The sequence below is a fragment of the Solanum verrucosum genome, unplaced genomic scaffold (genome assembly GCF_900185275.1).
Source record: "Solanum verrucosum unplaced genomic scaffold, falcon-dt-bn FXZP01000524.1, whole genome shotgun sequence".
NCBI classification, from domain to species: Eukaryota; Viridiplantae; Streptophyta; class Magnoliopsida; order Solanales; family Solanaceae; genus Solanum; species Solanum verrucosum.
In genome coordinates, this window is record NW_026020576.1 from 211788 (window position 1) to 230709 (window position 18922).

At 29.1% G+C, this 18922-nt stretch overlaps 1 protein-coding gene across 1 annotated transcript in view; it reads right to left on the reverse strand.

Annotated features, from left to right (window-relative positions):
* LOC125811266 (PHD finger protein ALFIN-LIKE 4-like) overlaps nt 1-18922 on the reverse strand; it is a 141897-nt gene that overhangs the window by 70444 nt on the left and 52531 nt on the right. The window lies entirely within an intron of this gene.

Sequence of the window (18922 nt, forward strand, 5' to 3'; positions counted from 1 at the left end):
TTTTTCATAACTATGGCATTTATGTTAATTTTCGTGTTCTATTTAGTATAAATATCAAATAATTTTATTTATCAAAACGTAATCATAGTTTATTAAATAAAATTGAACCAATATGAAAAGAATAAAAATTGAAACATACTTATAATGGAAAAGGCATGTTCTCGATTTAAGTTGGACCATAAATAATAAATATTTCATTATTTACACATATTGAAGTTGAATATTGTAAATGATGATTTCATATTTTTTACTTACCAAAAACTTCCATATTTGAAACATTAGCAAAATATAGAAAACTTATATTGAGGTTCTTCTTTCCAAAACAAAAAAAAAGGAATTTTTATTTCAACGTAAAATTTCATTTTTAAACGTCATTTATTTTTTTGCGATATGTTTTTCCCAATTTTAATCTTAACACTTTTAAAATATTGTCCAAACAACGACTATTAAAATTATTGTCGTGTATTTAATTTATTATGGTTTTTAGTTAAATGTTTTTTCTTAGATTTTTGTGGAGGGTTTAGAGGAGTGACGTGTAGTTTGTCCAATATCAATATGGTTGGCTTTGAAATTCGAAATCTTTTTTGTCACTTTCAGCGGAAAACGGTTTGATGATTTCATTATATTTATCGGGTAAAATATTAGTTTAAATAACGTAAGTTACACAATATATATTAAGAAAATTCTCTCTCAAAAACGATTAATTTCTTTTTTGTTATTGTTAATTGATAACTTGAATTTTATTATTGTAAAGCAAAGATTCGCTTTGTTCTTATAATTTTTTCACATAATTTTTTTTGTTCTCACAACTTAGCAATTTTCTTTTATTTCTTACTCACTTGTTGCTTATTTACAACTCAAACGGTCATCTCTATGTATAGGCGATGATGGAAGGATCTAATTAGGATATTTACTATTTTACTATAAAATATTCCTCCAGCTATTTTATTCTAGAATCATCATTTTTAGAATATTTTTGGATTTTTCTTTCTAGAATGCTTATTCTAGAGTTCTTCATTTAATTCTCTATTACTCTTGAATATTTTAGATTCTTCGTTGAAATATCTTAAATGTTAATCAAGTTGGTGATGAATTTTTTACTCACTCAACACCAACTTAATCTAATATATGTGTCTATTTGATTCTTGAGACTCTGCAATCATCACAATGTCAATGCTCTTTGAGGATCTTAACCTCTGATGTACAAGTCTCATTTCTACTTTTTGAAGTTTTTTCAAAGATAGTAATCTCTTTCGTTTTGACCACCTCAACTAATGCTACATTGATATATTAATTGTTCGGATATTTCAAACGTTTTGATTGTCTTAGTTGAAGTTGTAGGGCTCCTTAGACTCCTTCTTGCAACTCTTATGGGGTTTGATATATTCCAGTTTGTTACAGACTCTTATTTTCTTCTTTTGAAGATATCTTTTTGTATGCGATTTATGTTTTTTACATACCTCTTATTTTGATTTTGCCTTATTTTCTTGTTATTCTTCTTCAAGTTTAAGTTGTATTAGGTCCAATTGTCTTGAATCTACTAGGGTTATTTCTTCACACTTCACTGTTGGTGCTTCATCAAACACCATACAAGTTGTTTTGACCGAAATGATATAGATTGAATTGAATGTTTTTTCCTCCATGATCGGTGAGTTTGTAACTATCAAATTTACATACAATTTTATGTCATTCAACCTGAATAGGATATAGTTTTGCGACACAAGTAGTTTCTTCATACTTAGAATATGGTAGATATATTGAAGTTCCAATTATCTCAAACTATGATGGAGGACAAACATTGCGTTTTCGATATGAAGTACACACATTTTTTTGAATTATTTATGATCATTACTACTTGACTGCCTTTATATTCACTCATGTTGATAAGATTTTTCTCAGCATCTATCACGATCCGAGTCTATATCGTAATTGTGATCGACCCTTAGGATCATGAATAACCCTAAGCAGACCTTGATATTGGCATGATGTTGAGGATTAAATCGTCATTTTATGAAGTGCAAGAGGAAGCTAAAATATAATTATCTTAAAAAAATACTTAACATGTCATGTCCCAAATTCGAGAGACACAATCCTACTAAACTATTTGTTCATGGTGCATAACAATCAACACAATTAAAGAAATAAGTATATCTTCTCATAAAACTATGCCCTCGATCGGCGAGTCCTCTGTCAACAACTTTATAAAGAAAACAATTACTCTCAACAGTTCACAAAAAAACAAGGAAAAATTGTATATAATAGCAAACTATTAATTCAAATTAAATGCTATAAATATAGTTTGATTTAATTGTACCCCATAGTAAACTATTGATATTTAACCTCTCTCCTGGTGAATCTCACTCGCCACTCTCGTTCTCTCCCTCGCCTCTCTCGTTTTTTATACAAATGCAAGTGTATAAAGTGCGTTTGTGTTTGTATAAAGCGAGAGAAAATTGTATATATACATATATTTTCGTTCCCCTCTCCCAGATCTCGCTCGCCGCTCTCCCAGATCTCGCTCGCCACTCTCCCAGTTCTCGCTCTCTCACTCACCTCTCTCACTTTATACAAAAACCGCAAATTGTATAAAATGCGTTTGTGTTTGTATAAAGAGAGAGAAAATTGTATATATACATATATTTTCGTTCTCCTCTCTCCCCTCTCCCAGATCTCACTCGCCACTCTCCCAGATCTCGCTCGCTCACTCGTCTCTCTCACTTTATACAATTGATCTTTTTGTATATGTATACCAAAGCAGATTATACAACTGCTTTCTTTTGTATATGTATAGCGAAATATACATATTTATGTTTGCTATGGTCAGGATCGCTCCCACACCTGTAGCGTTCGTGATCGGCCTCCTCAACTGTGTATCGATCGAAAGGCAGGGCGGCACAGCCCCCAACCAAGGGAGTGGTTACGTCCAGTATGTCCCCCCTTATTCCCGACATGCTATGGTACCCCGGAATGGGTAGGAGCGGGTCGAGTTCGTATCGCCGCGGAGCAACAGCCGCGTTCGGATCTGATCTATTTACTCGGCAATTCATCCGGTGACTTCACGGTCGCCAAAGAAGCCCCAAGAAGCATCAAACATTTCCGATGAGATCCATGGAGCAATTCTTAGATAGCAAGCACTAGCTCCCAATTATGCAAAATTTGCTATAGCATACAAATATGAATTTTGTGTTTGCTATATGTGAAAGTTGCTCAAAAAACAATAATCATCTAGCACACAAGTCTTGTTGGGTCCACTGAGGCCATCATATATATCCAAACAATACATCTAACAATTTTCAAACATCGGTCATCCAACAAAGAAAATCAACATGACCAATAATGTGACAATACAATCCAACACAATAGTCTATAAATTACTATGGATTATATACTTGGATGGAACAGGACCCCAACCTACTCAAAGTCTATAAATAGCAAAACAAGTAAACCTATAAGACTTTGCCAACCTCTGGAAGAAATGAGTCAACCAATCTGTTGGATAGGTGACAGTGCTACTCGATAGGTCTTTCTGATCGTTGCTCAAGACCTACAAACATGAATACAACGTCCATAGACAAGGAACCTTAGTAAAAAATAATGTACCGAGCATGTTTGACAAATTGAAAACTGAAACTGAAATAGACTGAATGAAAAGGGTAGGGGTAAAACACAAATATAATACCTTACCTCTCTACAATAAGACAATATAAACACATAACAAGAAATACCTTCATAAGTCCAATAGATACAAATATCACACCATCATTATAAGTCTAACAAGCACAAAAAGTCACTAAATATCCAATTGGCATCCTTACCTAAATCCGAATGATTATCTGATTTGAACTATTCAAATGTGTCGTGAATTAACGTACATATCTAAGACTCTATGGTATAATATATATGTATTTCCCTACAGGGTACAACATGTTTGTCGCATAGATACTATCTATCTGGCCTATAAGGCATGATCTTATATGTTCGGAGGTATGATCTATTTGGTCTGTAGTCACTGTATATCAATCAACTGGTAGGCTCAAGAACCCTGCAATATTAGTGTCTATGAAGGCCAAAACAAGTTCATAAAGCGACACTCATAAAACATTATAACAATAGCAAGTGATCACATACAACTAAGCATAATCATAACATGTTTTTCTAGGTCGTTAAGTCAATGACGAAGTCCTACAAATTAACACTATATCGTGTTACGGTAATAAATTAAATACTCAATAGAATTAGGATACAAGTCATGTAAAGACAATATAAGCCATAACAAGCTTAAGCCATATGAATCATGCTAGAAGAAAAATTATAGGCTTTACATATCATTCAATCAAAGCCCCTAAGTGTCTCTATGAAGCTTAATCAACCAAAGGTTATGTAATAAAGAGAGAATCAACAAGGCTTCAAGAACGAATTATACCTAATTGGTAAGACTTTAATACCACACTGCTGACCAGCCAAGTTCAAAGCATAAAATGAGTCAGATAATAACAATAAACAACAACTAATAACCAATGAAGATATTCCAATAACATCTCGAAGGAGCGACAAGCTCTTGAGGCAATATAACAAGGTGACGTCGTTCAATTCAATACGCGACTTCTATCAGAATCACACAACCCCTTAACACCATCCTACACAATAATAATAATAATAATAATAATCAATTTTAATAAGACAAAGGGGATTTCCGAAGCCACGATACCCAAGACACTACTTCATGATTCATAAATTTATGAACATGATATATACTAGGACAAGAAATTATGAAGGAGAGAATATTTGATATATGAAGCTTAAAAATTTGTCTCCTTGTAGCAACAACCAACGAAGCCTAAATCGACAAGAAAACTATACCACAATGATGAGCTTGCAATATAGAACAATTTTCGTTGAACTTCTGGGTTGAGAAACTTAATTCCCAAAGAGTATTTAAAAGCTTTGCTCATGATTTTTGAGGTTTTTCATCTAGTTTGTATGAAAAAGAGGAAGAAGGTGGTATTTCTAAAATACCACCAACTTTGAGGCTCGAGGGGTGGGGGACCCTCCTCGAGGTGTTTGCTTGCGCAATTTCACAAAAAACATGAATATCTTTTTATTCTAAAGCTGTGTGAATGAACGATTTAGTGTGTTGAAAACTAGACTCGTAGACCTTCAATTTGATAAGTTATGGACGTTCCAAACTCCTCATACACTGGGATATAATCCTTGAGACATTTGGCCCAAATTGTTTAGAAAACTCTTAACATAATTTACAATAACTTTTGCCGGCTTTTATTTTGCAGTTTGCTTGATTTTAACACTTAACGTACGACCTTTGTGCAATTAAAATACCTCATAAAACATTTTTTCTAAAGTTCAAATGTAGTTTTTACCCTGTAATGTAATTTCTATGACTATTCAAAATATTGGTGTGAGGAAGATATGGAGCACAATCTCTATGACTAATCAAAATATTGGAACTCTCTGCTAAAATAGTTTAAGCTAAAGACTAAATGTTGAATTTCTTAAATTAATTTATTTTGTTTTGTTTAGTAATATTGATGATGCAACACAAGTTATAAGTTTTCAATTTGACTTATTTTCAATTTTGTAAATGATGATTTAATAATTTTTAGTTACCAAAACTTTCATATTTGAAATATTAGCAAAATACTGGAAAACTTGTATTGAGATTCTCATTCACAAAAAATGTGAATTTTTATTTCAATATAAAAGTCCTTTTTAAACCCTATTTTTTAAAATACTTTTTTCCCCAATTTTAATTTTGACACTTTTAAAATATTGTCCAAACAACGGCTTTTCTTGTTGGTTTTGTTGTTTATTTTTCTCGATTTAAATTTTAACACTTTTATTTTTTCTTAGATTTTTGTGTAGGGATTTAGAGGAGTGACGTGTAGTTTGTCAAATTGACATATGGTCGGCTTTGAAATTCGGAATCTTTTTCATCATTTCCATCCAAAAGATGATTTCATTGTATTAATTAGTCAAGTAAAACCATAGATTAATCATAAATATTTTAAAATATATTTCTTAAAATTATGCCTGAAAAGTGATTCAAAAATTTGAAAGAAAGTATTATTATAAATACTTCAGGAATAAATTGTTGAAAAGATTGTTGGGCAATTGTTTGCTCATAATTTATATTATTATAAAACAAAACTTTTGCTTCAATCTTACAACTCTTTTATATAATTTTTCTTGTCACTCATTTTTAGTAATTCATTATGAATTTTGTTTTATTCACTTGTTATTTATGTGCTTATTTGCTTGCAACTCAAACGATCACCTTTATTTGTAGATGATGATAAAAGATTAAAAATATATTTTCAAATTATTTAATTCTAAAACTCATTTCTAGAAGGGACTATCGAACAAATAGAACTATAAGGAATTTCAAGGTATTATATTATACTTATCTTGAAGAAACTTTTGATGCTACTAGAATTGTGTATCTTACCATTGCGAATTTATTCTATTCTATAATAAATAAAAAATTGCTTTAAAATGACAAAAGTGGTTTTCAAAGGCACTTGTTACGAAATGATGCTTAAAAATAAAGTGGCCTAATCCCATGTCTCCCTATTTTTCAATTTAACGTGGTTGAACATATACATTCCCTAATATTCTAATAGTTTCCGGAAAGAAATGACATTATATTTCTTGCAAAAATAATAGGATCAATTAAAATTATAAATCGAGTATTCCAATAAAAGGAGCACTTTGCTTATGAAAACGCCAACGATTAATAATGCAATCATTTCAAATTAGTATAAAATTTTACTTAGATATGTCAATTTTGAAAGTTATATTTTTAAAATTCTAATAATAGAGTTCAAAATTGTCAAATTGTGTGAATTTTATACTAAACAAGCATGTGAAAAGATCAAGAAAACAAGTTTTTTTTTTTTAAAAAAAAAAAAAGAGAATCAATTTCTAAGTGAAACTTTTTGCCAATTTGAGAATGTTATTTAAGTTTCATTTAATTTCTTTTTAAATATATTTTGAGAATGTTATTTTTATTTTGTTTAAAATAATATTTCCTCTTTTTTTTTTTCCAGATTTTTTGGTTTTGTTTTTTCAAAAGATGCGTTTTTTAATAATTCAGAATGTGTGCAAATTACGTTTTATAGAATATAATTTTGTTTTGATTTACATAGATATTTTCTTTTTAAGTCAAAATACCACTTGTAATAAGCTAGTTTATTATTTTTGCCACGTCAACAACGAATGTATTACACTCTTCTTCTTTTTTTTTTGGCTGAATTGTCAAATCGGAAAAAAGTTATATTTGCCTTTATACTTTCAGAAAAGAGTTATATTTGCACTTCATCGTATATTTTTTTTTTGACATATTTATCTCTTTCATTCAACTTTAGGTACATATTTACCCTTAGACGGTTAATTATTATTTATCCTTCATCATACTTTTCTCCTAATATAATTATAATACCCAATCAATATTATAACCACCAATTTAACAAACAAAACCTCTAATCTATGAACGAAAACATTATGATTTAATGTAGAGGTGTTAAGTGGGTGGGTTGGGTTGAAATTGGAGATATTAAAAGTGAAGATTTTATAAATGACATATATAAGTCTAATAATTTCAAGTTATGACAGTAGAATAATACTTCCAAGTTGTAACAATACAAAATTTCAGGTTATAACAGTTTATTAAAAAAAGTTTTAAAATAATAATAAGAAATGATTTTTAAAAAGTAATAAAAAGTAAATAAACGGAAATAGTTATAGGAATTAATTTGAATACATTAATGATAATTAATAATTGTCATAAATTTAGGGGATTCAAAACAAAATAGGAATATTTGTTTATCTTTTTTTACTCTAATCAGTTAAAAGTATTTCAAAAACCAAATTTTCATCTTTTGTTCAAAAGTTTTAAAATAATAATAAAAAACAATTTTTAAAAAGTAATAAAAAGTAAAAAACGGAAATAGTTGTAGTAATTAATTTGAATACATTAATGATAATTAGTAATTTCCATTAATTTAGGAGATTCAAAACAAAATAGGAATAGTTGTTTTCCTTTTTTTACTCTAATCAGTTAAAAGTCTTTCAAAAACCAGATTTTCTTCTTTTGTTCAAACTTTTCTCTCTTCTCGATTTTTTTTCTGTAATTGGCGTCATTCACCACTAGTTCCAAATAGTTTTGGTTCAATAATCTTCATTTTGTTGTAATAAACGGCTTCTTATCGATATTAATATAACATGGTGATAGATGGGATTCTTCTGATTAGTATTCATTGTGATTTATTATTTGTATTTTTATACTAATGAAACGTAAAAAAAATAAAATTAAGAACAATGAAACTGAAAATCAATTTTTTTGATTTTGCTTGTGTATAATTTATTTAAATTGTGATATTTTTTGTATGAACATTCGTTTCTTCATATTACATAATATTTTTTGTGAAACTTGAATAAATGTTGGTATGAATTTTTTGTATACTATTTCTTATAATTTGTATACTGTTTTTTTGTAATTAGTATTCAGTGCGATTTATTTTTTGTATTTTGATATTACTGAGACTAAAAAAAAAATTAAGAATAATGAAACTGAAAATAAAATTTTCTGATTTTGCTTGTGTATAATAGATTTAAATTGTGTGTTTTTTTGTATGAACATTAATTTTTTCAAATTACATAGTAATTTTTTGAAACTGGAATAAATTTTAGTATGATTTTTTTTTAAATTTAAGGTATCTGGTTAAAAAAAAATACATTAAATTTATTTGAAATTTGTATACTATTTATACAATGAGTGTGTGCGATTTTGGAATTATATTTGAATGATTTTAGTATACTGTTTTCTTGATAAATGACATTGTATGAAATAGTAATAATGTTATAGTGATATATTTATGAAATGTGTGCCACAAAAAGTGTATGAAATGTGTATACTTGATTCTATAATGATTTATGATATGATTTCTGGTGTGAATGTAATGTGAATTTGGTATACTGTTTAAATAAGGAATTATAATTAATATTTATATTTTGGAATTAATTTGGTATTCTATTTGACATGATATTGTATGAAATTTGTATTAGGTTGGTATGAAACTTGAATCTTTAAATAATGTTAATAGGTTAGCAAGGAGGTTTCCAGTCATATCACTTCTTGAATTTATGAGGATAACAATCCAAACATAGATTCATAAGCACAACGAGGATATGATTTTTCCTTTATTTATTATGTTGGATAAACTTGGAAATGTTTATTTTAAAACCCAATTGTTTTTATGTGTTAGGTAATACCATCAACAATTTATTTGCATGTTGTTGTCGATGGACCAAAGCGGTACATAGTGTGCAGAAGAATCAATAAATGTAGTTGCGGGAGATTTCAAAATTATGAGATATCGTGTGGGCATGGAATGACAATTTTTAGGAATAGAAGACTGCATGAAACAAATTATTGATCTCCCTTTTATAGCTTGAAGAATTTTAAAGATGTATATGTGATCCCTATTGAACCTCTCCCATGCGAGAGTACATGAGATATACCAAGTTATGTTTCTGAGCCTAAGTTGATGTCGCCTGGTTCAAAAAGAAATGTAGGAAGATCGTAACTTGAATGCTGGAAGGGGTTTGCTGATGTAAAATTCAAAAAGTCTAAAGTTACTTGCAGTACATGTCGTCGAGAAGGCCACAACAGGAAGACGCGTTCAAATTACCCTGTGCCAAAAAATCATAGTTTATTTGTTTGTGAAAAAAATATTCTTTTATTTTATTTTATCTTTTAGACTCATGTTTTGTTTTGATTGTGACGGTGTATTCATTGCTTTTCAAAAATATTTATTAATAAATTTATTAGGTAATTATGGTATGCAATTGATATTCATTTGGTATGCAACTGAATTCACACTGGTATTAGGTAATGTAATTTACAATTAGTATTAATTTGGTATCCATCTGGTGTCCAACTTGAAAAAAAATATTAAACATGATGTAATTGAGGTTGGTACAAAATATAATGATCACTGTTTTACATTGTCAGATTCGTTTCTTTCAATATTTATACAAGTTGGATACTAACTTCATATATATATATATAATTTTATTTTTGTCTTAGATTATGAAGTAAAAAAAATAATCATATATGAATTGGATACCAGTTTTATACAAATTGAATATCAATTCTATGACACTCTTATTTCATGTAATCTAAATTGTTGTTCATTTGGTTTCTAATTAATATCCAAAACTAAAATTGTTTAATGTTGAACCCAATTGGTATGCAGTTTTTATATAACTGGTATCCCGAAATTATAATAGACAATCTGTAATTCATATGTTAAGTTTAACAATGAATACAAAGTATTTTGGTACTACGTTTATGAGTTTTTTCTCAAACTAAAGTCCAATAAAAATGTTGATATCCAAATTGTATACTGTTAGTATCCAATTTGAGAAAAAAATGCATATTGTATATAGTTGGAAGAAAACATTGAATATTAACTGGTATCCAAAACTTAAAACAGTAGCATAAAACAAATATATATCATCCAAAACTTAAAAAAACTTTTAATACTTAAGAGTCTAAGCTCCAATCAACTATCTCAAATTAGATTTTTGTGGTCTTGGTGTAGGATAATTGCTGGTATTTGGAGCATGTTATTTTGTTGTGCGGGATCCACCAAATTTGCTAGCAACAGTTCCAGTTACTTCACTCTCACTAATCACACTATCATCGTTATTATTTTTTTTGTACTGTCATATGATTGTGGCGTACCTTTGATGATGATACTTTGCATCGATATCAATGGAACCTGATGTAGATCAAAGTGACACTACCTTAAGGAGGCCTTTCACAAGGAGTCAAACTAAGGATCTTCAAGCATTGCAAGCTTTATGGATGAAGATGGAACCTTTGGAAGGCTCCAACATGGAAGACTTGAAGATATTTAATATATTAAGTGCTCTACCATTTTAATTACCTTGTAATTTTAATGAAGGGCAATTGAGTCTTTCTTCACTATTTTAGTTTTTAGTATAAATAATAGATATTTGAGTTTCATAAGAGTTGGACATATTACGCCTCTTGTGAGAGTTTGGAAGCCCTTTGTTGAACTTCAACATTTTGTCGTAGAATTTGCAAGTAAGATTATTACTTTCTTGAGAATTCTAATAGATTAGGTGCTTTTATTTCTCAATTAAGTGATGTTTTTTGGTTAATTTCACCATTACATCTCTTAATTGCTTGAATTTAATTGTGTCTATCTCTTTTATCTAGTTTTTTTTTTTTATATTTTATTTTTATCTTCTTGTTTCACATCAAATTGGTATCAGAGCAAGGCTGAACAGTTCTTAATCTTTGAATTGTTTAATTTCTAAAATCTGGAAAAAAAAAATAGTTTGAAATATAAAAAAAATTGGATGTAGTTGATGAATTTGAGAGTTTGGTTGATTTCTTTGAGCTACTTATTGTTGTTTTCTAGCTAAAAATCAAAGAATACATGGCAAAAAAAATGTGAGAAGCCATTGTTAGGATTTGAAGCTTTGAAAAAGAAACTTGAAAATGGGTTTGTTGATTTGTTGTTTGTTTGTAGAAATTGGTGGTCAAAACTTGTTGATGTAGTTGTGGAATAGTGCTTTTCCGAATTTGAGTCCATTTGATGGAGTATTGAAGGGGATTAGTTCAAAACACAAAAAAAAAAATTAAAAAAAATTGACCCACTTCTTGGAGAAGAAGAAGAACAACAAATTTTTTTTCTCTACTTTTGTTAGTTAACTCTAGCTAGTTTACTTTGAGTATTAGTTCATACTTAACTTAAGCTAGTTCTTGTTCGTGCCAATTCTTTTTCTTTTATTTTGTTGAATGCTTATTTGTTTCCATGTCCTTTCTTGATTTACATAAACTTCACTCCATCCCGAAGAAGTAGTACCACTTGTGAATTATTTGACGGTGTTGACTCTCAACCTTGGGTTATTCAAGAGTGATAAAAGGCAAGAGTGAAGTGAGTTCATTGGAGGGTAGCCTTAAAAGCCTTGGCCTTAGTGTAATACACGAGAGTGAGTGAAAAAAATAAAAACTAATGGTGAGGAACTTTTTCTACTTACTCTTTATTTCTTTTTGTAGGTACAATGACTCAATTGGAGGGAGAACCCTCTAGCAAAATGGAAATGATGCTTCAACAACTATTGGAAGACATGAGAGATATGAAAGGAAAATTGAAAGATGTGGATAGGAGGGTGAGAACTCAAGAAATCGCAAAGCAACCACTTGAGATTTTCAATCCTAGTACACTACTAAAAAACTGCTAAAAAACGATGGAAAAAAAAGCGACGGACAACGTCGCTCCAAAAAAGCGACGGACTAAGAGATGCCGTCCGTCGCTTTTTAATTAAAATAATTATTTTAAAAATTATTTTACAAAAAGCGACAGACTGCATCTCTTAGTCCGTCGCTTTTTTTACGGATTTTTGCGCTAAATATATATATAATTAATAATAATTTATTTAATATATATAGAGACGTCGTCCATAGCTTTTTATTAAAAATAATTATTTATAAATTAAACAATAACCACGCTGTCCGTCATTTTATTTTATTTTATTTTATTAATTAGTTTTAAAAAAAAGCGACGGACGGCATCTCTTAGTCCGTCGCTTTTTGGTCAAAATATCTAGTCAAACATTTTTAAAAAGCTACGGACAGCGTCTCTTGGTCCGTCGCTTTTTAATTAAAATATTTTTTAAAATTTTTTTTAAAAGCGACGGACGGCATCGCTTAGTCCGTCGCTTTTTTACGCGGATTTTTACTAATTAATTATTTTATATAGATAGTGACGCAGTCCGTCGCTTTTTATTAAAAATAATTATTTATTAATTTTAAAAAAGTCACGCCGTCCGTCGCTTTTTATTAATTTTAATTGTTTAATTATTTTTTAAATTAGCGACGGACAACATCTTTATGTCCGTCGCTTCTTGGTCAAAATATTTGGTCAAATATTTAAGAAAGCGACGGACAATGTCTCTTAGTCTGTCGCTTTTTGGTCAAAATGTTGGTCAAACATTTTTTTTAAAAACCGACGGACATAGAGACGTTGTCCGTCGCTTTTTAAAAAATATCTGCACTAGCAAACGCGATTTTCCCCATTTCTCCATATAAAAAACAAAATTGAGAAATATTTTGATTTAATTTTATTTAAATCGTCTTCCGGAGAATGGTTTTGTGTAAAATAAAAAACAAAAAAATTTATAATACCGACTTCGAGATGTCGGTAAAATTAAATAGTATGTAATAAATTAATATTTTCAATTAACTTTAAATAAATCGTCCTCCGAATGACGGTTTTATATAAGTTAAAAAATAATTTAATATAAAATACCGACCTCCCGATGTCAATATTATTTAATTAACATGATTACTTTTTATTTATCTTAAAATTTAATGTGATACCGACCTCATGAGGTTGGTATTTTTTATTATATCTAATTAATTTTAATAAAAGCGACATCCGGAGGTCGGTATGCTTAAAATATTCCTATTAATCATAATTTTGCTATTGTGCATAATATTAAAATTTCATTTTACACCTACAATTAATTGTTCAAAAAGTGTAACAATTTTGTATACTTTTACAAATAAAATGTTAGAATTCGTGAAATAAATAAAAAGATATCTATAATCCATATTTAGAGTATGAAACTACGTTGATATGAATTAGGAGATAATTATACTTATATTTATAGAGTAATGTACAAATCCTATCAGTCTGTCGTCTAATCATAAACTTAATATCTCATGTCATGATGTAGTAGAGGTGAAGAGCAAACATATAATCCATTCCAGTATGAAATGCGAGATAGTGTTATTATATACGTTCGATCTTGAATGGATGTCAAGTGTAGTGATCACCTCCTAATTATGATGACATGTAAAAGATACTTCATCGGAGTATGAAATACGTTGATTAATTATATATATATTCCTCGAGTAGTTTAACAAATCAAGTCTTATATACTAGTGGTTCAGATATGAAATACATTATCAATTAAAGAAATACCGATGATCAATTCAAGGAGATTTATATATTAAATTTGATATTGATAAACTTTTGTTGATCAATAAAATTAAATTTATATAATTAGAAGGTATATAATTTAAATTTCTAAAATTAACTTGATCGATAAATTAAATTAAACTTTTGTTGATGTGTAGTTAAATTTATATATATATATATATATGGCCAAACACATATACAACCCCTCTAACTTGTCCACATTTTTCATTTTGGCACTTTATCTTAGCCTTGTTCCATTTTAACCCTTGAACTCCATTTTTTATGTTCCATTTTAACACGAAATACTATTTTTATGATTTATTTATTTTTATATATATTTTTCAATTGCAACTTCTTATTTTAAATCGACATGTGTCATTTAATTTTAGTTAAAAAATTAAAAATTAACAAAAAATAATTCTTTTTAAAAAATAATAATTTTTTTAAAGAGTGTTATGTATTTTTGTGTGAAAAATAACTGACGAAATTGTGTTGGTTTTCTTTCTTTAAAATCACTGACAACCTAACAAAGTCAGTCGAGTTTTAACATTGTTTAGTAGTGTTATTAGCAATGAACAAGAGTCTTTTTTTTAGTAGTGTTATTAACTAAGTCAGTCGAGTCTTTTTGAAGATGGATTTTTTTATTTGTATTGATTTATATTAAAAATTAAAAGTGAGTATTTGCGTTAAATTTAGATAGCCTAGATGATAAGAAAAAATAAATAAGTAGTGTTATTTAATTTGATTGAATGTTTAAGAAAGAAAATCAAAGAACTTTCGTCAATTTATTTTCATGCAAAAATACAGAGAAATATCAAAAAATAATATTATTGTTTGAAAATTTTTATGTTCGTTCGCTCGCGAATGTTTAATTTTTTTAATTAACAGGCACATGTCTATTTTTTTAAAATAAGAAATTGCAATTGAAGAACATAAATAAAAACAAATAATAAAAATTAGTATAAGTGTTTAAATGGTACAGAAAAAGTGAAGTTTAAGGGTTAAAATGGAACAAGGCTAAGTTGGAGTGCCAAAATGAAAAAATGAGGGCAAGTTTGAGGGGCTGTATATGTGTTGGCCTTCCCTATATTCTAATATTGACAGCTATATCATACTATTCATTAGCCTTATTCCATTGATCATCCATTATTGTCTTTAGACCGTTGGATAATTTATCTTTGTGAATTTGAGATATAAATCTAGTTTTCCTCTATCATAGTGAAAAGAGAATAATATACATCTCTAAGAGTAAATATTTCTTCCTATATTTTATTAATGTGCTGAATTTTATTCTTTAAATTTTTGTTAGTTTCTGGCTCCTAGTTTTATATTACAATAGTTTGTTGAATTTTGAGGGATACACATATAACGAGAAAAATATATTCAAGGACATTATCTTTGACACGCCTCAAGCTATAAGAATTTCCTACAATTGTTCGACGTAAAAAAAAAATCGTAAGATTTCCAACCTGGAGTAGCCATTGATGCAGGTTGTCCCGGAAAGAAATCCGATGATGTTTGCCGCACTGTTGTCCATCAACTTTCTTGTCACTAGGTCCTTTCTTAAAAATAATTAGAGTGTGATACAAATGGTTCATATAGTGTTTGTGTTTGTATAAAGCGAGAGAAAAGTGTATATACAAATACAAATAAATATATTTTCGTCATATACACTTATAATTATACAAATACAGATCTTATTATACAAATTACAATGTATAAATGAATTTATACAAAATTGAACAATTTGTATAAAATTGGATGTATCAAGTGAATTATACAAATCAAAAGCTCCATAGCAAACATAAAATTTGCTATGGAGCGCAATTATGCAAACTATATTTATAACATACAAATATGATTTTTATGTTTGCTATATGTGAAAGTTGTTTATTATTAAAATTATTGAGATTAAGCGGGTCAAGACCCAACCCCCTTTTAAGCCCATTTGAGCCCAAAGTAAATTTGGGCGGGTCAGAACCTAACCCAATTTCTATTTTTACCCATTTTAATATGGAAAAATCACCCCACATATACATTTAAGAGACAATATTACGGATTTTAAAACTTTTTTTAAAATATTCTTGCTTATAACAGTTTAATTACGGGTTATAACAGATCACATTTTATTTTAAAATCAATTAAATTTTTACTTTATAAATAAATAGTATTTTATGATTTTTTATTTATTATTAAATGATATAAATAAATAATCTACCATAATTATCTCTTACACATTTATAGGAAATTTACCTTGATTCTTGTTCCTTTTTTACTTTTACACGTTAAACCCACACCCCTAATGTCACCACGCCTCTTCTAGTCAATAACCCACCACCTCCACGCCTCTTCTAGTCAGTTGCTCACCATCCCCACGTTCAAAAAGTAAAAAAATTCGTTGTAACAATTACCCATTCCTCTTTCACCTCATCAATCATCTTCTATTCAAACTGTTTCTATATCTCAATATCACCTCCTAAATAAGAAAATATTCAATCTACAATCAGAAATAAATGGCGATTTCACAATACTAAGAATCAAGTTTTCAAGATTTTCGTTAAAACATGTCGAAGAAATCAGAGTATATTCCTAGAAAGAGTCCCAGATTAGTAGAGCGAGTTCTACGGTTGGAATAGAGCCTCTGACGTTTAACATATTGACTCAAACGACACCGCCTAACAAGAATGCAACTCTGGTGAAAAAAGTTGGTACTTCTCAAAATAAAAAGCAGATTACCGGAAACGAGAAGAAAACTCAAGCAAAAAAAAATAAAGTCCTTCAAATTAGAAAGGACAAAAGAGGAAGGGGAAAATGGTGGAACCCCCTTCTGATACGGACTCAGATTTTGTAAGAGAGAAAAATATAAAAAAAAAATCAAAAAATCAACAAATGTAGAAACGGGTCAATCATCAAAACCCTCCAAAAGAAGAGCAACAATGAAGGAGGCTTCGGAAATCCCAATATCAAAAAAGGGCAAAAAATAGTTAGGGTAAATATTTTATATAATTTATTTTCCAATTATTAAATTTAGTAGAATTTTTGTTATAACAGTTTATTTATGCATATTATTTGTGGCATGAATTTTGTTTTAATGTTTGACATGAAATTGTTGTGACATAAGCATACATATGTATGCTTATCAAAAAAGGGCAAAAAATAGTTAGGGTAAATATTTTATATAATTTATTTTCCAATTATTAAATTTAGTAGATTTTTTGTTATAATAGTAGTTTATTTATGCATATTATTTGTGGCCTGAATTTTGTTTTAATGTTTGACATGAAATTGTTGTGACATAAGCATACATATGTATAGTTACTATCATGGAATTGATATTTATTTCGTTATTATTTTTATCAAAAAAGATATGAAGCATGTTTAAGATTTGTATGAATCTGACTTATTATTGGTTTATGAATTCTCGTATGCAATATGTTTAACATTTGTATGAAGCTTATTTAATTTTGGTATGAACATGATATACCTTTTAGCAGGAAAGTTATCATTCAAAATCTCTCATTATGTCTATGAATGTGGAATGAAACATGAATAATATTGGTATGAAAACGTGCCTCAATAAGAGTTAAGTTCAAAATATGTATTTCTATCTTTTAGTGATTTCATCATAAAAAATAATTCATTTTATTTCTTAAAATTATTTTTCTTTCATTTTTGTTTCAGTGATTGTGGTATGTACACATGTTTATTTGTTGAATACATCAACAATGAAATTTTTAATATGGGTTCTGATGTGAAACAAGAAGATAAAAATAAAATAGAAATAAAAAAAGCTAGATAAAAGAGATAGACACAATAAAATTCAAGTAACTAAGAGATGTAATGGTGAAACTAACAAAAAACACCACTTAATTGAAAAGCACTGGTCTATTAGAATCCTCAAGAAAGTAATAATCTTACTTGCAAAGTCTACGACAAAATGTTGAAGTTCAACAAAGGGCTTCCAAACTTTCACAAGAGGCATAATATGTCCAACTCTTATGAAACCCTAATATCTACTATTTATACTAAAAACTAAAATAGTGAAGAAAGACTCAATTGCCCTTCATTAAAATTACAAGGTAATTAAAATGGTAGAGCACTTAATATATTAAATATCTTCAAATCTTCCATGTTGGAGCCTTCCAAAGGTTCCATCTTCATCCATAAAGCTTGCAATGCTTGAAGATCCTTAGCTTGACTCCTTGTGAAAGGCCTCCTTGAGGTAGTGCCACTTTGATCTACATCACACTCCCCTTCTTCAAAAGAATTCGTCCTCGAATTCGCCACACCTACATCAAAAAGAAATAAATCACTAACATTGAAAACATTATGGACTAAATACTCACTTGGTAAGTCTACTTTGTAAGCATTATCCCCAATCTTCTCAAGCACTTGAAAAGGTCCATATCCTCTTGGCATAAGTTTGCTCTTCCTTTTGCTTGGAAATCTTTCCTTCCTAAAATGAACCCATACCCAATCACCAAGTGCAAAGGTGACTTGATTTCGTCCCTTGTTGGCTCTTTTGGTTGCATCATTGTTGGCCTTCTCATGGATGTTCTTCATAGCTTTTGCCTTAGATTTTGCATCTATACTCACAATAACATCTTTGGGTAAAGGAGTTAAATCTAATGGAGTCAAGGGATTAAAGCCATAAACACACTCAAAAGGGGTTATGCCAATAGATCTATGAATAGTTCTATTATATGCAAACTCAATTAATGACAATTGATCCTCCCAAGAAGTTAACTTCCCTTTAACCATAGCCCTAATCATTTTACCTAAGGTTCTATTAACCACTTCGATTTGACCATGCGTTTGGGGATGACAAGAAGTAGAAAATAGTAACTTAGTTCCCAAATTTCCCCACAAACACCTCTAAAAAT